At 44.0% G+C, this 9366-nt stretch overlaps 1 protein-coding gene across 4 annotated transcripts in view; it reads left to right on the top strand.

The window, feature by feature from the left end:
- LOC118452512 (V-set domain containing T-cell activation inhibitor 1-like) overlaps positions 1 to 9366 on the top strand; it is a 36464-nt gene that overhangs the window by 9783 nt on the left and 17315 nt on the right. For 3 of the 4 annotated variants that reach the window (XM_035896455.1, XM_035896453.1, XM_035896456.1), the window contains one exon: positions 8310 to 8456. The exons of the other annotated variant lie outside the window; for it this stretch is intronic. The gene's annotated coding sequence lies outside the window, so the exon portion shown is untranslated. The remainder of the gene's footprint in view (positions 1 to 8309; positions 8457 to 9366) is intronic. 4 annotated transcript variants of the gene reach the window in all.

Genomic DNA, 9366 nt, shown 5'->3' with positions numbered 1-9366 from the left:
AAGTGTATGTGGTAGGAGCAGGGAGAGGTCACACGAGGGATGCTTCAGCTAGAGCACTGTCAAGATTTCTTAACAACACTAGTGAGGCTAAATGTTGCTGTTTTGGAAAGAAGAGGACTCTGTCACCCCTGCCACTATAGACCAAAGGGGAGGAGGAAGGGGTAAAGTAAGATTGTGGATAAGCTGTCTCCATCTTCTATCACCCTCTCCCCAAACAGCAGCCGCCCATCCTTCCACCTTGGTGGCTGCTGCTTCCCCAGAATCTAGCTGCTCCTTGCAGACCAGTGCCCTAGGCAGCTGCCTCCTGCACTCAGTGCAGAGCCCCATCATGCAGGACTAAATCCCTAGAAAACCTTCAGATTATTATTTTGCTTTAGATCAGTTCATTGATTGCAAAGATGTCTGACCGTACCCATCATTCCTGAGGCTGATAATCTAATCAATTCAAAGCTTACCTCCTCGGTGGGGAAAGGCAAAGCCTAGAGACAAGGCTGTAGGTCAGTGCAATGCACTGCTGAATTTGCAAGCCTGATTTGGAATGTGCGTTTCACACCCCTCAGTTTCTACTTTGGGGCTAGTTGAAAATATACTGTAAAACTAAGTTTAGGTAAACTTTCACAGGGGATTTCCTATATTGAAAGTGTAGAACCGCAGAGAGGTCAGGATGATCTTTCACACCGTGAAAGCTTGTGGTTTTGCACAAGATGATCCTCTTTCTTTTCAAGTCATTGCTTACCAATACGCTTATAACAGCATAAACATATAAAAGTTCTGTTCAGCATCTCCCACACTGAGAAAGGTTAAGCTTGGTAGACTTTTGATTATAGAAAAGAGATGACAGCAGCTACCCAGGCGCTGCTCTCCTAGTGTAGGTGTAGCCTGCCAACCTAGCCAGCAAGTTGACTTTATAGCAGAGTTGTGCTAAGTTGATCCAGTGACTCATTGCTAAGGTATTTTGTTTGGGCCCAGGGCCCTGAAGTGACCTCCACCACAACCCTCAAGATGACCTTATTGTCCACTACCAAATGGCCATCAGATGCTATTACAACACAAGACATCTGGGTAGCATTCATAAGCTTGACACCATCTGGTTGCTTTCAGATATTAATTCTCCAGCTTACTTTCAGCTATGTCCTTTCAAATGGCAAGCGTTACGCTCTCTGGTATTAAGCACAGTAACTGGTGAAGATGTACGTAGCTACAATTGAGTAAGCTCCCTTTGAGGAAATGAGTCAATTTGTTACCAGAGCTCTATTATCACTGAACTATATCAACTTAGAAAAGCAAACTATGGACCACTTGAAACCCAGGAACTTTTAGGACTTGTATCCCCCACATAGTTCTTGGGAGCTATGAGCTATTTGCGTATTGGGTTGTCATATTTATTTGTTAAGTTCAAAGACTGGTTTCTTTTCTGTTCTTTCCACAATCCCAGAAGATCAGTATCAGACAATTGTGGGAAGATGCAATTAACAGTTCACAGCCTGGCTTCTCGAGAAAAGGCTTATGTGATCAAGCCTAATTCCTCCCTCTTCTCCCCAACATCCCTTGTAGCCCTTTGACAAGTCTTTCAAAAATAAGCAAAAAAAAAAAAAAATCCACCCAGCACCCAGAGGAGATTGTTAGCACTATTCCCAAGGCATGAGAAAGACAAAACAAAGACAGCCCTATAAAGTCAGCTCTTTTAAGAGTCCAGGGAATTTGTGTTAGAGAGCAAAAGCATTAACAGCAGGAAATATCGGAGAATCCATGCCAGAATTCATTTGCCCATTCCATTCACTTTCGTGCAGTTTTCTTCCAGCAGTTACAAAACACCAGTTTGTATTCCCTAGTAGAATGGCTATGTCAAGGGAAGACAACATCCAATGCAAAGAAGTTCCAACTTGGCTCCTGGTAACTCTGTGTTCTTCAGGCATCCTTTGTAATGTCACCTGTATCGCTGTTGTAGTAACATCTGCTGGACTTCCTAGTCTGTCTTAGCTATGTCTTTTCTTGTGTTTAAGACAAATGTGAAAGTTACACTCTGCAACACCCAAGTAAGAAGTGCCCCACAGGATTATACAAGTCTAACCTCAGCTATCAAGCCAATAGTCTACAGTCCTCCAACACCTGGGCAAAATAACTTGGGCATTTCAGAATCATTTAGGTTGGAAAAGACCTTGAGATCATGAAGTCCAGCCATTAACCTAGCACTCTCAACACAACTCTATGTTGTATATTGCATGTACATCCCATTAACTCATGTATGACTGTTCTCCACTTGGAACAGTTATTTACAGCTTAGCAAGACAAGCGTGAAGTGCTTACAGGTGCTTTTTAGGACCCCTATTTAGGATCTTATTTGTGTCCATCTCTGATGGACGGAAGTTAATCGGACATTAACATTCTCATGCTTGTAACATAGCCATACAGCTAGAAGCTTTCTGTTCCAATACTACAGCAGCTGGGTTTAGAAGACTGTGTAGGCTTCAGCTTTGTAAATATCTCAAAAAGCAGGGTTTGAGAAGGCAATTCCATTGGGAGGAGGGGGCGGGTTCAAGCCTGCAATATTTGGCAACTGTCAGCTTTATTTTTGTCACTGGTTCAAGAACTCTTGAACCACTAGGACTTAATCTTTTTACTAGTACAAAGTATTCCATGAGTACTTTGTGGTTTTCACTGGGTAACTATGGAGAAGACCAAGCTGGGCTCCTGGAGAAGGGAATAGCTCTTCCCTTTCTTATTTATGTTTACTGTGTATATGTGGTTTTTTTCCCTTACATAAGAAAAGGTGCCACAAGAACACGCAGGAACGTCAGATGTTAGGACACAGATGATACCAGGTACATGCTGTGAATGACTCTGGGGAAAGTTCTAGAAACAGTTTGTCCCTTCTCCACAAGCTCTCACAGACTGCAGCTGCAGGTCTGTTTGCAACAATTAAAAGAAAACAAACCACAAATAAAACCCAGATACCTTCACTTTTGCTTTACACAGCAATGTTCCTAGAGGCGCCAGCTCAGGCAGGGACTAGCTCCTTTCAGTTCAGTAGCTCTGACACCAGTTAGTTAATACCCTTGATTAGCCCCAGGATTTTTTCTAGGACTATAAAGACTTTATGACAAACAGTTGCTTATAAGCATGTTCAAACAACTGCATTTTGTAGCTTAGTAGAAAAAACCTAGGGTGTGATTCAGGTAGTTCCCCTTGTTCAGGGGAGCCATTGCCATAGAGTTTGTCTTCAGGGTGTACAAACCCTCAGTGAGGTGCCCAGCACGGGGCTCAGTCAGTTCAGTCACAAGTTAACATCATTCTCTGAGGAAGAGCCAAGACAAGTTACACCAACCTTGATTAACCTCAGGTTCTTTTTCTCCTCTCACTCTGGCATCCTGAGCTTCCATTTTCAGACCCACCATTCTCCAGTGTTTGCATGTCCAATGCAGCAACTACAACAGCGTAGGCTACTAATTAGCCTCATTCACCACATTGTTGATGAATACTTAACACCTTCCTAGAGGACCATAATAAATATTTTCTGAACCCCATCCAACTTTCTTCCTTTTCCCACCTGTCAGGAAATACGGATCCAACCAATTGTAGGGTTATAAGTCAGGGAGGAGATGCGTTGTCTAGTAACAGGTCCAATATAGAAAAAATAAACTGACTATTGTATCTTAGTGGAATTGCATATATGTATCACTAACAACATCATGTTGTCTTGAAGAAAGGTGGTTTCTACAATATTGCAAATTAAAAATAGCTATCAGGAGAGAAGACTTGAGATGCAGAAAAGCAACTGGTAGTCCTTGAGCCTGTTGCTGGCAACAGTTGCCAGCAAAAATAAGCATCTGCAGGCCAGGATTTTCCCCACTCTCACAGTATTGAACTGGAAAGTAATTTTGGAGAATGGAAATTCTCTGGCATTAGTGTGTTATACTTCCTCCTAAACAAGGCATTGAACAAAAGTAATAAAGGCATTTTATTGACTATCCCATCAGCTCAAAGCCGTCTCTTGAGCCTGAAATAGTTTCCCTTTCGCTTCCTAGGAAAGTCCCCCAGAATTTCCCTTTCTTCCTCTCCCTTGTGACCAGGCTTTATCCACTATACAAATTTCAAAGTTCAAAGGGAGGGAAGTTTTCCTCTTTCCTTCTTTGGGCTGATGACATTTACCAAGGGGGTTTTATAATCCTGGCTCGGTGTGAAAGATAACTGCTGACTGAAGAGAAAAACACTTGTAAAACGCATAATATATTAAGCAAGACACAGCTAAAGCCATCACCATGAACATTTATGAAATTATTACACTAAATGTTGACAGTTTGTCAGTTTAGAAGAGATAACTTTTTTTGCATTGGAGCTTTACAATATGAATAGCTCAATACTGTACTTCGTGTTCAGTAGCTCAATCATGGTTGAGTTGTATTCTCCCTAAGTTTTATGGCCCTTCAGCTGCACTCTGTCACGACACCATACAGATGGGATGGAGAACAAAGATAAAAGGAATCACATTTGTGATCTTTTAGAGATTTATCAGCTGTAAGCAGTGGAAGAAATCAAAGACTGGACATAAAGTAGGTGCTAGGCAGAGACCAGAGGTCAGACCACAAGCCTGCTTCAGCATTTGAAGGACAGGAGACCCAGCTCGAGACACAGGCAAAACACGCTCTTGCTTAAATCACCAAGAACCCTGCTGACCCAGAGGGCTGGTGGCTGGTCAGAGCTGGGAAGCACAAGGCAGCTGCTGCTCCTGCGATGCCTGTCCCACCGTAGCAGGGGGCAGCACCTCACATCACCCACCTCTTTGCCAACCACTAGCTCCGCTCTGTCCTTTCCATGATTTCTAGCAGCAATACCCTCTTTAGCCTGCTTTTCCAAGAAGCCTGAACCAGCTCTGTACATGCGTAGCTGTGCACATACCAGGGAGTCCTGTCCCTCTGCAGGGGCTTAGCGACAAAGGAAGAGTTCAAATAATCATGAGGCCTCCAACACAGACGCAAGTTGAGGAGCCTTAGCCCACTGAACGATGAAGCTGCAAACTCTTGGCAGAAATTTAATCTAGGGGGATACATTTCAGTGTAGGGATGTTTCTACAAGCAACAGATTAGCAACAGCATTAGACAATCCAGTCCTTCAATGAGGAAGAATTATTTCACATAGGGAATCCCTAACCCAGATGGCACAACACACCTCAAAGCAAATCATAACTACAGCGGGACAGAAAGGCCATGAGACAGGCAGAGAGGAGCAAGGAGAAATACTCATCAACCACACTCATAATATGCAAGAGCTTCCCATGTATTTCAATCCATTTTGGTTCTTCATGCCCGTATCTGATTTATGAGGAGCTATATACAGGTATTCATATCACTTGACATACTGGCTAAAGAATAAAAAAAATGTTTAGGTACTTGAGAGGGCCAGAGGAAGTGCAGTGAGATAACTTTATTTCACCCATCTTCTCTCCTACCCCAATACAGCCTACAAAAGTTTCTTTTCTCAGATTATGGCCAGCAAGAACCTCACACACACTCACAGGCAGTACAAAGGCTAACAAAGCTTTTTGGAGGTTACGGCAATAAGCAGGCACCCACCGAGAGCCACTTTCACAGAAGCTGAGCTCTCTGCTCCAAAGCAGTATCAGTAACCCCATCTGGATCATATCTCTCTCCAAAACCATATCTCCTTTTCACAACTGGCTTCGGATCATCCACTTTAGAAATATTGATATTGGTCCGTGTTGTATTAATCCAAACATTTTTACTGACATCAGTTAACTTAATGCCTCCAGGACTCCTCATGTAAGTGAATCTAAGCATCAGCTGAGCTGTTTGGTTGTTGAATAGAGTTCTCCATAATCAGGTAACAACACTGATTTAAGGGTCAGTTTGAGCAGATGCCGGGGGGGGGTTTTTGAACCAAACAAAAATAACCCACAGTGAAGAATGAAAAATTTAAGTCCTTATTTGCATGTTAACCGCAATCTTCAGAGGTTAAACAGAAAAATAAAACATCATCCAGAGAGTACAAAAAGCAGATCTTCAGACAGAAACTGCCCCCAAAGTCAGAAAAAACCCACAATATTGATTCATCTGAAGGAGCCCTTGCCTCTTTCTCCATTGCCACTTGTGAGCTACTTCTTTAGGGCTACGATTTTCTAAAAGGCAAAACAAACCCCCTCACACACCTATGCTGTTTTCATCTAACTGCAATCTCTTGAAAGAACAGCTCTCTACTCTTGAGAAGAATTTATTCATCATAACAGAAACAACATTTTGTTGGAACTGGCAGATAAAGAGCAGCAGAAACTCTCAGAAGAGCAAAAAGGAATTGAGAAAAAGAGGAACTTTGGGGGGAGCTGACAGAAAGACATTACAAAAAGGAACAATGACTTTCTGGTTTCTCTTCAGAAGTTTCATAAAAGGGCATGAGACCACCACACACCACTGGTCACAGGGAATAAGTCTCATGCAGCAAGCACAAGGCTGGGCAAGGGGTGGGATACACCACCCGCTGCCCAGGCTCTGCTTCCTCAGCTTCCACCCAGACAGCATCAAATCTGCAGCACCCAGAAACCCCAAGAGGATTCATGACATGTAAGAGAGGGCTAGGTGGGGCTGGGAACACTTGCTAGGGGTTTAGAGGGCAGAAATTGCTCCCTGAGTCAAGAGTCTTTCCGACAGAAAACAAGCAAGTTAAAGGCACTGCCCTGCCATTTTTTTTTTATACAGCAGCGGTGGCCTCCTGAGAACATAACTGCTAAATCTAGCACAGAAGTTATGTTACTTAGAGGGTAAAGCACATTTTAAGAGAATGGGATGAGAGCCTGCTGCTCAAAATTACAGACAGTTGCTGTGCAAAACTGCCTAACACAGACCCCGCAGGCAGCAGTCACACAGCATCTCTCTGGATCTGTGTACAGACGTCTTTCTAGTCTCTGGGTTGACCTTCACCCAAGGGAATCAAGCAGATTGCATATGAAATTCCTCAGAAACGACAGCTGGATTTATGGATAGCATGGATCTTGACTGCCTGAGAATTCAATGAGACCAAACACAACATGAAACCACTAAATACCCACAAGACTGTAGCATCATTTGATTGGTGTTGAATTCTGCTCACTTGTATACCAAGACTGTGCTTCCTTCCGAAACTTGAAACGAAACGTGCCACATTTAGCATCTGTCCCCTGAACCATCCAAACCCTTCCCATTTTGCAAGGCCACAAAAAACTTCAGTTTAGTCTGAGAGTTATTTAGAAAGGTTATTCTGAAATCAGGAATGAAGTCTAATTTCCTGAGTTCATCAAGCTTGCCAGCTCATACACACTCCCTTTTTGGCCAGACACATCCAGAGTTTTGCTGGTTTCCTCCAAAAGTTTGGGAAGATGTTTGTGTGTGACTCCTAGAAACCCTGATGAAGTATAAGCTGTGATTTGTGTGTGTCGTCGTCCCCCGTCCCCCCCCATTTTATTTCTATACATGTGGATAAATTCCTCCTTACTAAAACTATTTATTCAAAGCCAGGGGAAGGTGTGTAAGTTCCTGCTGCAGTACTCCGTATGGGGCACAGCTTTCCTCTGGGAGCAAGTCACACACCATCACTCATTCATTCTTTATCCCAGAGAAGGAATAACTTTTCAGATTAGATATGCATTTGATAAGTCTTCCAGTCCTCAGAGCCTGATGCTGGCCCACGATAAGCCTTAACTAGGCAATGGGAAATTCCAGCAGCATGGGGAAACATAAGCAAGCCCAAAGCCAGCAGCACTCCACCCACCACCCCCACAGCACCCATAGGTGGTATGACTGGAGGACAGGGCGGGAAGAGAGGGAGCATGGACAGAGTACGCAACACTCCAGCGCACAGCAGATAAGGACAAGTTCAGAGAGTTTTGAGCAGCTATAAACATCGCTAAAACAAACACGAAAACCAGACCAGCTGCCCTCACAAGTGTGTGAAGTTTGCTACATTTCACCTGAAGGTAGGGATCCCAATCCACGACTCGGCTGCCACCGCAGCACATTTTGCAGCCCGAAGCTCCAGACCATCCCCCAGGAGGCCAAGGGCCCTTCTTCCTGCTGCCTTGAGCCGAGAGGGCGAATCCCACAGCGGTTAGCTACCGGAAACGCTACCTGCCACTGCTTACAAATCCCCAGAAAATTGCTTTCAAATTAGGGTAATTGACTTCAAAAATCTAAAACTCTGAAAGAGAAAGCCACTGTCATTTTTGGATATGTGCCAGCACATCCCTTTACCCAGATCTCTTAAATAGCTTTCGTTGAACTAATTATAGGAGAGCTCTCTAAAATCATGCCTCGTTTTGTTTACAGGTTGTTTCCAGATAAGATCAGAAGTAATCTCCCAGTTTCGATACAGGCTGTTGCATCATAAAGAACTTTCTCTAAGAAGCCAGACAGTAGTTTGTACTTGCAAGCTCACTCATTAGCTTTCTACCAGTGATTAGCTTTTACCTGAAGGTAAAAGGAGTGCATGGTTACACCAGCGGAGAGCAAAGGTTCCCGCCGTCTGCCTGCAAGCATCGGTAATGACAGTCAGCTCACATAAATGTTCCCAAAAGCCAAAGGCATACAGGGTGATAAGGGGGCAGGAACAGTTGAAGAAACTATCAGTGACTAAGCTACAAAGCTTTGCCAGGTGCATAGTGAGCAGTTTCTTTCTTGGCAGTGGCCTTCATTCCTCTGCTAGGCGATTTTGGCAAATCCTTTCAGAATTCTTGCTGTCTTCCCCAGCTGGTGCCTGTTGCAACCTGTGTCACCATTCGTTTGTGCCCAGCTGCATTACCCATGTTACTCAGCCAGTACTGGAGATTGGCAAATGAAGCAAAAGAACAGGCAAGCAAATCAAGCCCTTCGATAGAACATCCAAATTGTCATGCCCACATAGTTCACAATGACTTTTAAAATCAGTGTCACACTTGGTAGTCACCACACAGAGGTTTCTCCTCTGTGTCAAAAGAGTTCCAGCTTAGCATCTCCCCCCCTGCCCTGGCCAGCACCCTACCTTCAGCCCATCATCCCCTAACAGCCTCTCACAATCCTTCACTAGATTTTCAGTTCCTGGGTCCTTTCTTATCTAGATCCCAAACTGATCATTCTTTGCAGCTAAATACGGGTGCAGCATAGCTACAAGCCATTGCTGAACTGATCACTGAAACCAGCTGGTTTTTCTGGTACCATAAGCTAGCTGCTCAGCCACCAGAACTGCTGCCCAATATATGATCACAGGTGGGTCACACCCCAGCTGTACCACAGAATAATAGAATAGTTTGGGTTGGAAGGGACCTTTAGAGGTCATCTAGCCCAACCCCCTGCAGTGAGCAGGGACACCTTCAACTGGATCAGGTTGCTCAGAGCCCCATCCAGCCTG

Source organism: Egretta garzetta, unplaced genomic scaffold (genome assembly GCF_000687185.1).
Source record: "Egretta garzetta isolate BGI_Z169 unplaced genomic scaffold, ASM68718v1 scaffold45, whole genome shotgun sequence".
NCBI lineage: Eukaryota > Metazoa > Chordata > Aves > Pelecaniformes > Ardeidae > Egretta > Egretta garzetta.
Note: the sequence above shows the minus strand (reverse complement) of the source record. Positions and strands in the feature narration are given on the sequence as shown.